Here is a 12,798-nt window from a genome sequence, read left to right on the forward strand (position 1 = left end):
AGAGCCGTTTGTGTTATTTAAAAAACTAGAATTCAAAAAGTTTATCAAACCTTCAACAGCGATTTTATCGAAACATATATAGCTGCAAAATTTCGAAAAGTCAAACCACTCATTTTTATTTATAATTAATGTGAACCCGAGCAAGGCCGGATAAATTAAGCTAGAATTGATTTCAATTGAAAAGACTAAACTAGAAGATGTCGAATTTCGCTATCTAACGCCATATTGAAATCCAAAATGGCCACTTTCGCTGAACTTTAAAATGCTGTAAACTAATGAAACAAATGACACCTCTACAAATTGAGTTATGGAAGACCGGGATAAACAAGAAGATGTCTAATTTCACAATCTTGAAATCTAAGATGGCGGATTACGCTTAAGTTTAAGGAAGAAAGGGCTATACAAGAAGAAGTCAAATTTGGAAATTTAATGCCATTTTGAAATCCAACATGGCGGCTTCAGCTTTTCTTTTCAAACCTGTAAATTTTTGATAGTCGCTTAAATCCCCGAAAATATGGGTAGATATAATTTGAAAGTGCCAAACAAGAAAAAGTAGAATTTAACTATCCAACGTCATCTTGAATTCAAAGATGGCAGCTTCCAATAAACTAAGAATGCTGTAAATGACTAAAAATCGCATGAAACCCCTACAATATGGGTATTGATTGAAAGGGCTTAAAAATTATAAGTGAGTTTCGCATTCAGATGTGATCTTGAAAATGAAGATTGATTAACTTCAAAATGCTGTAAATCAATAAAAATCGAGCGAAACATCCACAATATATGGTAAAAAGGGCCCAACGATTCTAAATAGCTTAAATCAATAAAACTAAATGCAACAAGATGAAAAACAAAGCGAAATTTGACGTAATTAGTTGAACGCAGTACATCTCAATAAAACTTGATGAAGATCAAAATAAAACAATCTTCAAATAAAACAAACAAGATAGCAAATAACAAAACTAGGTGATTGAATATAAAACTGGACGAAACAAGAGCAAACAAGAATATGTGTAGACATAATAAGATAAAACTATATTTAACAAGATAAAACAGGGTTTCAACAGAAAAAAAATAAACAACTGAATCAATGCAATCGAAGGATTCCCTTTTATTCAACCACGGTACCATGGTTGAATAAAAGAGAATCTTTCGATTGCTTCAATTGAGTAGAATCATTCAACCAAGTAGGATCACAACACATTAAAGAATTATTAACAAAACAATACAAAATTATCCAATATTGAAAAAAATGATGCAATCTTAAAATTAGACAAAACAAGATAAAAAGATAAAACAAGGCATAATAACCATTGAACAAAAATAAACAAGATTTAAACAAGTTTTCTGGTCAAAAATCATTTACGTGAAGTCGGTTATTATTCCACATTTTTATTACTGTTATACAATTCTACTTCATGCTTCAGACACAGAGAACAGATGACCAAGCTCGAACAAAAAATCTTCAGAAAAGTGTGTAAAAATTTAAAATCTTTCTTCAGAAAAACACGTTTAAAATTTACTGGAAGCAATACCATCTGATGCGCCGTTGAAAAGTTACAAAGCAGCTTTTAAATCGCTCATTTTTTTAAACGGCGTAATCATAATGAACTCATGAATAAATTGACCAATATATTAGTAAAACGAACGGCTTTAATTTATTGCTTGATAAATTAAATTCAATTTACTTTTAACGCAAAATTTTACTTTTTTAATTTTAGTACAACTGCGGCACAGATTAACTGACAACTTTTGGAAAAAACTTTCGCGGTTTTTGAACGGTTATCGAAGTCAAAGGGAGTATCGGCTATGTTCTGTCACATATGAACATTCATGACGAGCATTCTCACCCATTCATGACATCTCAAAGCGGGTTTCATTCACGTATCCAATTGCATCTCATTGCTCAGAATCTTGCTAGTTTCATGAACATAGTGGATAAATTTATAGAAACAATTTATATCCAACATGACGAATGTGTTACGAACTCCAACAGTGATTTTATTGAAACATATCAAGTAGCTCATACGACCTATTCAAAACTGACTAAGATTTTTTTGTTTTTCTCAGTTGTGATTTGACAGTTCTCTTTGGTGTGTTTAGAGAAATCTGGTGTCCCAGCCAAAAAACAAAAATTGGTTCAATATGAGCGTTGGAGATTTAACACAAGTTTCGTGGGCTAGCTTGTACGTCTGTTCTCTGAGCTTCAGATACACAAATAAAGCGATTGCAGAAAATCCTAAATAAAATGTTGAAAGTTGTTATACGTTGCAACCGATGCACGCCTAGCGCTCTTATGCTAGACATGCTTAAATGGCTATCTGTGAAACAACGTATTGCTTATAACAGCCTGATGTTTGTCCATAAAATGAATAAAGGAATCCCAAGTAACAATTTTAGCTTTATTTTGGTCAGCAAAATTTCGTTTGGACTATAGCAATAATCTTCATGAAAAGCTAAAGCTCTAATAAAGATAAAATCAGACTATTTGGCCCTATCCTAGAAATGTCATCAGGACCTGTAATTTTTGGTCATCAATGTTAGTCCCCAAAGCTTTTAAAAAGCTATTATTAACCATGTTGAGAAATGGTTAATCATGCTGAAATGATGGCATGTCTTCAATAATCAAGATAAAACAACTCAAAAGAAAACAATAAAAATAAAGAAAACAATATGAAACATTTTAAACTAAAAACAAGGTATGAAACAACAATGAAAGATATAAGAAATAAACAAGTTCAAAATTTTATTGGAAAACTACCATTAAAAAGTTAACGGAAGCCTTCATTCTGGATTAAACTGTTTATTTTGTCATTTCATACTCCGTATATCTTGTTTGTTTTTAAAGTTTTTATCTAAATAGTATTAGAGAGTGAGGAATCATGGGCCGCTTTTTTTCGTTGTTCCATAACTTCTTTATTATAAACGATAAAATGAAAATAAAAAATGCTATGGTTTTCTACATTTCCAAGGCGTCATAAGGTATTTTTTTTAATTTTTAATAAGTTATTTTCCCTAATTTCTGACTGTTTGAAAAAGCAATATTTTTTGGATTTTGAAAAATGGTGGGGAATCGTGGGCCACCAAATCCAAATTCACCAAATAATATGCAAACTTTATGAGTTGACCCAAAACTGTGATTTCCTAATTCATTTCGTTATTTTAAAGCAATTTCAGATGATGAAATAAAAAAAGGGAGCTGTGTATGATCGCCAAAACCTGGCTCGCGAACGTTTTGGCAAAATTTCTTATATAGGATGGACAAAATATTTTTTATAACTCTTCATTTGGCATAAGGGGATTTTTTTTTATTATCTGACGGGTTTGCGCCGGGGGTCTTCAGATTTTCCCCAAGATTGAAAATTTGGTTCATTTTTGCGACTTAAAAACACATGTATTTTTTCAGATTTCTATCATTTTTATTTTTTGAGTTAGCTTCGGTTAGATTTTTTTGTCAATAAAAAATAACCATTTTTCAAAGCTACATAACTCTGTTATTTTTCAACGGAAATTATAAAATAGCACATCAAAATGCATTGGAATTTTATCAGCTTTCCAAATAAAATAGTTGCTAAAAAATAAATAAAGACCTTCAATATGAAAAGTTGTATATAAACTTTAAATGGCGTCTAAAAGTACCGTCTGCACCACCGAATATTTTGCAAAAAATACCATTGAATAGCTCAATTTATGATGCAACTTTCATCTGAAGACACCAAAGTGGGCCATCAACACCCTGAAGAGTTATGAAAGAAATAATGACGATAAATCTCTTTTTTTGCGACAAAAACAAACAATGGTCGAACAACTGCACTCACATATGGAGGTAGCGCGCACTTCTAACAACATGGAAACAAAAGAACTTGCCAAAGCAGGTAAAAAACACTATTTTTTGTGCCCTACTCGCATAACAGTCCCATATGAATTTTCGTCATTTTAGGTCAACATAGGGATTCAAAATAAACATTAAAAAATGAGGTTTTGTTCTACAAACTTCGAAAAAAAAAACATTTTGTGGCTGTCCTATATGAAATACACTCGAATAACGGTTCTATATGTGAAATACCACGGATTTGGTTACTTTTCAATGCTTCTTTCGGCTAAATAGTCTTTGATTTATAGCTTTGAATAATTTAAAAAAAGAAAGTGGCTTGGTGAGAGAAAAATATTTTGTATAGGATTGTAATGCGAGTAGATTTGAAAAAGGTTTCAAATATGGTCGATAAACAGTCCCATAATGAATAAAAATGGTGCTCTCGACCTTACCAATACCCCATTTTGGAAAATTTCAGGTCTTACGATTTATTATGACGACCGAGAAACGATTTTCGTTTATGCCGAAAGTGGTGATCACAATTTAAGAATGCATTCCAAAACAGGAAAAGCTGATTTTCTCGCTTGCTTGTTGTTGCATATGGAACTGTTATGAAAGTAGGGGCGGTAGAGTGTTGCAGCTTAACTGACTTCATGTTATATCCAAAAATCTAATAACGTATTCTTTTATACCCAGTTTTGCACCAGGTCACAATAAGTTTTGCAAATTTGGCTGTCATTTTTAGAAGTTTATGCGCTCAGTTTGGCATCCGGAATTCTCCAGATTTGATTTAAAATGGACGGTGGAACACTGAAGATTCGTTTGTGAGCGATCGAGGTAGCAAAACACTGACGACGAATTATGTTCGTTCTAGTATGGTAAACTTCAAAACTGGGCGAATGGAGGAAACAAATTCGGTTAAAAGATTATATTTTCAATTTCATATTACCTACAATGGGAATGATGCTTTTAACAGCCTGGGCTGGCCATACTGAGCACTTAGATTATTTCTACATTTGTGCCACACTCTTTGTTTTTGATCAATGGAAATGGATTTTGGTGTCCAGTGCTTAGCTCCCGATATCAAAACTATGTAAAGCACGTCTATATTTCATTTTTTAATCACATTTTTGTGATTCCAAACACAGGAACTGAACCTTATATTTTTGGCATTGATTATGCTTCACAATGATCTTTGATCGAAAAGTTAATAAGTTATATAGCATATGACCTGACCAGGTTGTAAAAGCAACATTTCCATTACTTGTTATATCACATTAACAATACGATACTAAGAATTTTGGTTAAAATTTAAAGTCAGTTATGCTGCAAACACTCTACAAAGAACGAAAAAGTAGTGTTTTTTACCTGTTTGGCAAGTTCTTTTGTTTCCATGTTGTTAGAAGTGCGGGCTACCTCCATATGTAAGTGTAGTTGTTCGACCATTGTTTGTTTTCGTCGCAAAAAAGAGATTTATCGTCATTATTTCTTTCATAACTCTTCAGGGTGTTGATGGCCCACTTTGGTGTCTTCAGATGAAAGTTGCATCATAAATTGAGCTATTCAATGGTATTTTTTGCAAAATATTCGGTGGTGCAGACGGTACTTTTAGACGCCATTTAAAGTTTATATACAACTTTTCATATTGAAGGTCTTTATTTATTTTTTAGCAACTATTTTATTTGGAAAGCTGATAAAATTCCAATGCATTTTGATGTGCTATTTTATAATTTCCGTTGAAAAATAGCAGAGTTATGTAGCTTTGAAAAATGGTTATTTTTTATTGACAAAAAAATCTAACCGAAGCTAACTCAAAAAATAAAAATGTTAGAAATCTGAAAAAATACATGTGTTTTTAAGTCGCAAAAATGAGCCAAATTTTCAATTTTGGGGAAAATCTGAAGACCCCCGGCGCAAATTGTCAGATAATAAAAAAAAATCCCCATAAGAAAACTCTACAGATAGGAAAAACGTATTTTAAGTTCTGAATGTATATAAAAACATAAAAATACAGGTGATTCAAGATGTGTGGTCCACGATTCCCCACAAGCAATGATTTGCAAATTGGTTGTGTTTGTGTGACTTATTTATGTTTCATCAAAAATTCCTTTTCCACGATCATGACAAAACTAAGATCATAAGCGTATGAGCATATTTGTGTTATGCACTTTAGGTTCCCCATCGATGAAATTAGCGGGTGTTTTTTTAATTATGCAAGTAAATTTTTCTAACTTTTTTTAACTTGATAAATAAAAGAAGCATATGATGCGTATTTCAGTCAACAACATATAGGAATATATGCTCACGCAAAGAGACGTCGATGAAAGTTGGTTTGAGATTTTTATCTTAACACACATCTGAGATATTAAAAGTGGCCCACGTTTCCCCATGGCCCACGATACCCCACTCTCCCCTATTATTTTGTTTTACCTTTTCTATCATTCATGTTGAATCGTGTTCATTTTTTTATCTTGCATTTATTATTTTATCTTCTCGCGTATTTTTAACATTAATTGAAAATATTTCGTCAAGTTTGATGATGTTTAATCAAATTTTCAAATGTTCATATATTTTGATTCATCCAATTTTGTCTCATGAACTCTTGTTCGATATTTGATTTAACATAATGTTTTTTTGGTTGTTTTATCCTGATCCTGTTTTATTTTTTTTCATGATTTTTTTTTCTATTCTTTTGTTTTTTTTATATAATTCTTTTTTTTAATATTTCTTATTTTGTTTAATCTGTTTTTGTTTAGTTTTACCTGGTTTTTTTTTTATGATTTTTGGTTAGTGTATTAAAATAAAATTTTGTTTTCTTTAGCCTTGTTCAACACCCTTTACCTTTTTTTGCCATGGTGAGGCTGATTTTTGTTGACTCATCAAACACATCTTAATCTTACTAGTTTTTTCAAGTCTTGTTTAAATTTATTTAATTTCGATTTTTTTCATTGTGGTTTTTTTAATCGCTTTTCCTCGTTTTCTTAATTTTTTTTCAGTATTTTCTTTTTTTTTCTTTTTCGACATTTTTTTCGTATAGTGTATTTGATTTTAATGAGATTTTCGAACATTTACAGTATTATAAAGATCAGCGGAAGTCACCATCTTGGAAGGCTTCAGATAGTGAAATTTGACTTTCACCTAAGTCGTTTACTACGTATTGAAGTTTACTGGAAACCACCTGGATTTAAAGATGGCGTCAGATAACGAAATTCGACTTCTTCTAGTTTAAGCGTTAATCCAATTCCAATATTGTTGAGCTTCCATGCGATTTTAAGTCATTTACATCATTGTTTAGTGGAAGCCGCCATCTAAGATTTCAAGATGGCGTCGGATAGCAAAATTTAACTACTTCTAGCTTTGCCCTTTCACCCAATACCCATAATTTTAGGGGCTCATGTGATTTTTAGTAATTTACACATTTTAACACGTTCGTCGCCACGGCACCCATATTTGGGTGACGGGTGTATTTCCTGGGGGGCCCGTCACATCAAAAAGCGTGTGACGCTCTCTTACTTGAGTTTACCGCTCAACTTCGCAACACGTTTCAAATATGGGAGTTCTCCCTCTTTGCTTTCTCTCTCTGAAAATTTCTTTGGGCCCGGCTAGTAAAACTACCAAAATGAGCAGGGCGACAAACGTGTTAAAGATCAGCTGAAGCCGCCATCATGGATTTCAAGATGGCGTCTTACAGCAAAATTCGACTTCAACTCGTTTAGCCAATTTAATCATTCAATACCGTGATTGTGGAAGTTTCGTGCAATTTTAAGTCGTTAACAAAATTTTCAATTTAAGCGGAAGCTGCCATAATTGATTTCAACATGGCGACACAACAAAATTTGAGCTCAACTCATGGTTTTATTCACCGGTCTTTCACAACCATCCTTGCCAGAGAAATTCCAAATTAAAATTATTGTGATGGCTCTCATAAAACCATTATAAAACTTATTACCCATTATTTAACTATAGTAAAGCTAAATATTGAGCATTTCATAGACTGTCGCCATGTTGGTTACAAAATCGAAAGTCACAAAATCACGCCATGATGATGGATTCACAATGTCGAGTATTTGAAAACAATTTTTAGACCTATTTTCAATCGATTGTTTTCCTTGTCATTACAATTATATTTATCAAAAATGTTTTAACAATATGTTTTAATTTTATTTTTTCCCAAAAAAATATGAAAAAGTTGATCATAATGACGTTTTAAGACAAGAATCAAATAGCCAGATCTAAGCTTTATAAGAGATCTGGATATGCATAGAAGATTAATGCTATAGCTCTAACGAAGTTGTGCAGACTGTGCAAACTTTTTAGCTGTTAGAGCATTTCAGTTTTTTACTGGACCTTGTATCTGTCTTTTAATACTTATCAGGAAAACATCCTCCGTCTTTTTTTTTAATTTTTTTAAGCAACTCTCAATCCATGGTGTTAATTCAAAACGTATTTTAAGCGACTTTGCAGGTTATTTTTAAAACAATATTTTAGAGAAAAATATTGCTACATGTGAACTTACATGACGGTCGTTGTCTTGCGTTCGTTTTCGTTTTCGTGTATAGAGTTTTATTCTTATAGTTTTTTTTTATTTTTCTTTTGAGCAAAAAAAAATAAATTTCTTTTTACTGAGCTATGCTGAATGGCATTTATGTTAACACATTAATGGCCACGATAAAAATTTGAGCTCGAAAACACCAAAATTCGAAAATTTTTATTTCAGATACCACTGGAAAAATTGTATTAATATTGAATCCCTGAGTCGCTGGGAATGATGTGTTAAATTTTGTTGAATTGAATGTCATTCTAAATTTTTTGAAATTGGGTTTATGATTCTTGTTGTAACACATTCGCGGCAAGCGAAAAACTGAGTAATCTCATATTTGGTCAACAATGTGTTAATGGATCATAACTGTTTAAAAACAGACCCCGTTCGTTTTTGGCAACATTCGATTTTGGCAACATTCGATTTTTGAAACATCCGATTTTGGCACATGTGCCAAAATCGAACGATTTTTAGAAAAAACACTTCCTTCAAGTTTTCGTTATAACAGGACCCATTAAATTTAGACAAACACCATAAATACGTTTTAGTGTTCTCAAATGGTGATAAAATGCATCAATAAAAACAAAAGTTTTTTTTTTTAATTTTATAAAGTACTTAAAAATGACAAAAAGATTAAAAATTCAAAAAGTAAAAAACAAATTGAAACAAATGACTGAAAATGACAAAAAATAACTAAAAAATGATGAAGAATGACAAAAACAGCAAATATGACAGATGAAAAAAAACATTATTAACAAAACAAGAAAAGTGCCAAATGCATCAAAAACATTATGAGAAAAAAATAAAAAATGACTACAAATGGTCGGAAACTGACTGAAAATAACGTTTTTGATAATGAAAATAGTTATTTTGTAAAAATAACTGAAAAAAAAGTTGAGAAAAAAAACCGTTCGATTTTGGCAACATTCGATTTAGACAACACAAAATTTACGGGCGTGTTGCCAAAATCGAACGGGGTCTGTATTTAAATATTATTATTATTATTATTATTTTTACTGTATCAGTTTGAATAAATGATTTTGACTAAAAGTGAATCTAATATTTCATAGATTTTAACTCTTACTTTGTTTCTTCCATTCACCTAAATAATCTACCAATGAAAAGATCGAAAAAACTCTAAATTCAATCAGATCCGAGACCGTAACAAAATGCAATTTCCCCGTTGGCAGGAAAAGCAACCAAAATACCGCACACATTGCGCTCGTTGGTGGTTTGGACAACATAAATAACATCATTAATACGTTATAAAGTAATTGACCATCAATTGCTCGGGCAGAACGTACATAAGTACCATAAGTAAGTACGAGGGAGAAAAGCAGCTTACCCTGCTGAAATAAAAAAAATAAGTACAACTTCGCGAAACCTCACAGCAATTGCTAAAAGCGCCATTGAGAAATGTGCGAGCAAGAGAAAGTTCTGTGTGGTCCCGGGAATGTTCTTCAGTTGGGCACCTTTCCCAAAGAAGATGCTACAATTCATTCTTCTTTTTTTGCACATAAAGACTGGCATCAATAAAAGAAAAGAATGAAAAGAAAAACAACACCAAACAAGTAGGTACTCTTCAATTGGGTACGTGAGTCGGAAAAAAGTAATTGTAGGGACTGTACTCACGCATAAAGTATTACCGTTTCGTTGGATTTTTTTCATGGTCCGTATTTTTGAACCCAATCCATCTGGGTATCATATTTAATTTTCTTCTGTCACGACTTCGAATTGGTTAGGGGTGCAATAAATTTGGTTTTGATTGATGTTATCGATCGTGCTCGAAATTTGGACCCTCCGCGTCATGTCAGCTGGTATTATGCGATACAGAATGATAAGACTGCAGCAATAAGTTTATTTCAGAAAACCATTTGTCGTGCAGAATGCAACATTTCGAATGTTGATATCCCTGGAAATTTTTCTCTTGCTCAGTAAAATATCTATCTCTGAAACTTTCCGTTTCCGTGCTTACTTTTATGAACTAAAAATACGAGACCGAAGATAAGTCTTCGGAAATCGGCGCACAGAGAAAACAAGAAACATCAACTTCAGCTCGTTCAGATAATAATGCGAAAAGTTGCACAATAATGATTTATTGTTTAGTAAACAATCGAGCGTGGCCGCCAAGTAGAAGTGGAAAAGTTTTCTTCATTTAGAGTCCCATCCAGGAAACTCTTCCTCAGTTCATTCTCTTCCGCGGCCTTATGCTTTCCATTGAGCATTATTGTACTTATGCTGTTGGTATTTTATCGCTAATTCCAGACTCTGGAGTTCAAGCACGAGCTGCTCAACTGTTCGGTAAATATAGCACTCTTTGAGGGCAATCCTTTAATAAAAGTTCTCGTACAGATAGTTCCAGGTCTGATTTGAAACCACAGAATGTAATTTTATCAATGTACCTGATACATTCTTTGCGATGCTTATCAGCTTCAATCAGCATAAATAAGTAAGAAAGTATTGTATGAGTATTGTAAAAAAATGTATTTGTACTTATAACTAGTTTAAAAAAACATATTTGAAGATAAATTTAATTCAACTGAAAATATAATAAATGAATTGAAAAAAAAAATGCATTTGGTTTAGTCAAAAGCTGACTTTTTAGAATGAACAATTTGAAAGCACTTCAACCATTAAAATTGCATTTTAAAATTATAAAATCTGTACATTATTTATTGTGTACATTAAAGGTACTTTTCATCAAATATTCTGCAATGTTTTTCAATCGTGTTATGGCTCAATATCATTCATTGGCATTGAAAGTTATCACTATCGTTTTGTGGGCGTTAAAAGCTTTCTAGCGGATTCTTGTTGTCATTTTGAAGATTTTGAAGAAATTTTTTTTTGAAATTTATTTTCACCATAAAAATTAATTTATGGAAAATGTACTAAAACAGCAAATAAAAAGCATGTTTTCTTGAAATTAGCTTTTATGCTCTTCTACTCTTTTGGTTTTGGTTTTACCACGGCCCTATGCACCGGAGGATCGGCGCGGGATTATTAACTCTAACTCTAACTCTTTTGGTTCCAAGGGCCTCATATTTGATATATTAAAAAAAATCAAGAAATTTCACTAAAACCTAAATCTTCATGGATGGTTATTAATAATAAAGAATCAATTTTTCGATTTACCTGGTTTTAGTTGAGGAGATTTTAATGTTTTAATGTTTTGAATCTTCGACATATTTATCCGCACTAGTGTATATACTAAGCTTGCCAGATTGCCCGGTTTTATCCGGGTTTGCCCGGATATTTGATGCAAAATTTCGAGAAAGTCCGGTCCGGCCCGGTTGCCCGGATATCGTGAAAAAAGTCCGGATATTGCCCGGATTTTTTTCACAATTTTCACAAAGAAACCAAAAAAATATCAAAGTTTTTGAGTAAGTTTCAGCAAAATCGATCAACGGTATGGAAATTTTCAACGGTTATTTCAAATAATTTCGCTAATTTACTTTTATAAACCTTTAAATATTTAAGTGTTCCAAAAAATTTTAGGAAGTCTGCAATTACATTAATGAAATATTAATTTAATTTTTTTTTTGCATTTTTTCTTTGTTTTTATATATAATAACACCTAAGTTTTGCCCGGTTTTTGCCCGGTTTTTTAATTTGAAAAATTGAAATCGATGCCCGGATTTTGCCAGGTTTTTTTTGAAAAAATGCCCGGAATTGCTAGGCCCGGATGGGAGTGGAAAAAATTCTGGCAACCTTAGTATATACCTGCCCAGCTGTAAAGTGATTGATCGTTCATAAAAATATATAAAAATAAATCAAATGGTCGTTTAATGATGTACCAATCTTACCTTTTCATTGCACGAAAACTTCACCTTATCTGATTTTTGAAAGGCACATTTTGGGGTTTGATTTCGGGTATTTGTCATTCTGTGAAAAATCATTCAGGGTAAATGTTTTCGGGCTGTCAGGATACAATCCTTATGAGCAGTATAGTAGTAATTTTTCAACCATTTTTTTCCGCAGATTTTTTTTATTTATTTGAAAAACCTATCTAATTCCAAGAAGGATGAGAAACTAGAAAACTTTGGAAAAATATGGAGCTTTGGTCAAATTTAAATACCATGAAATTGACTAAATGTCCACTGTAATGACATTTACTGACCAAAAAATAGAATATGCAATTGAAATAAAACTTTTTTATTTACCTTTTGCGATTGAAATAAAATGTTTTTGTTTTTCCGTGAGTCCGTGAGCAATTTATCAAAAAATTTTGAAAAAAATCTCAATTCAATGAAAATTAACTGAAAAATTCTATGCTAAACCTGAAAAATCTCTCCGACCTACAAACATAATTTTTATCCAAAATAAAATACAAAAATGTTTTAAACTGAATCATAACATGAGATTATCCAATCAAACGCGTCAAGTCATTAAGAAACTGTTAATTCTTGCTTTTTTGAATATCATCACGAAAAATCTTTTCTGGTCA

This window comes from Uranotaenia lowii, chromosome 2 (assembly GCF_029784155.1).
Source record: "Uranotaenia lowii strain MFRU-FL chromosome 2, ASM2978415v1, whole genome shotgun sequence".
NCBI classification, from domain to species: domain Eukaryota; kingdom Metazoa; phylum Arthropoda; class Insecta; order Diptera; family Culicidae; genus Uranotaenia; species Uranotaenia lowii.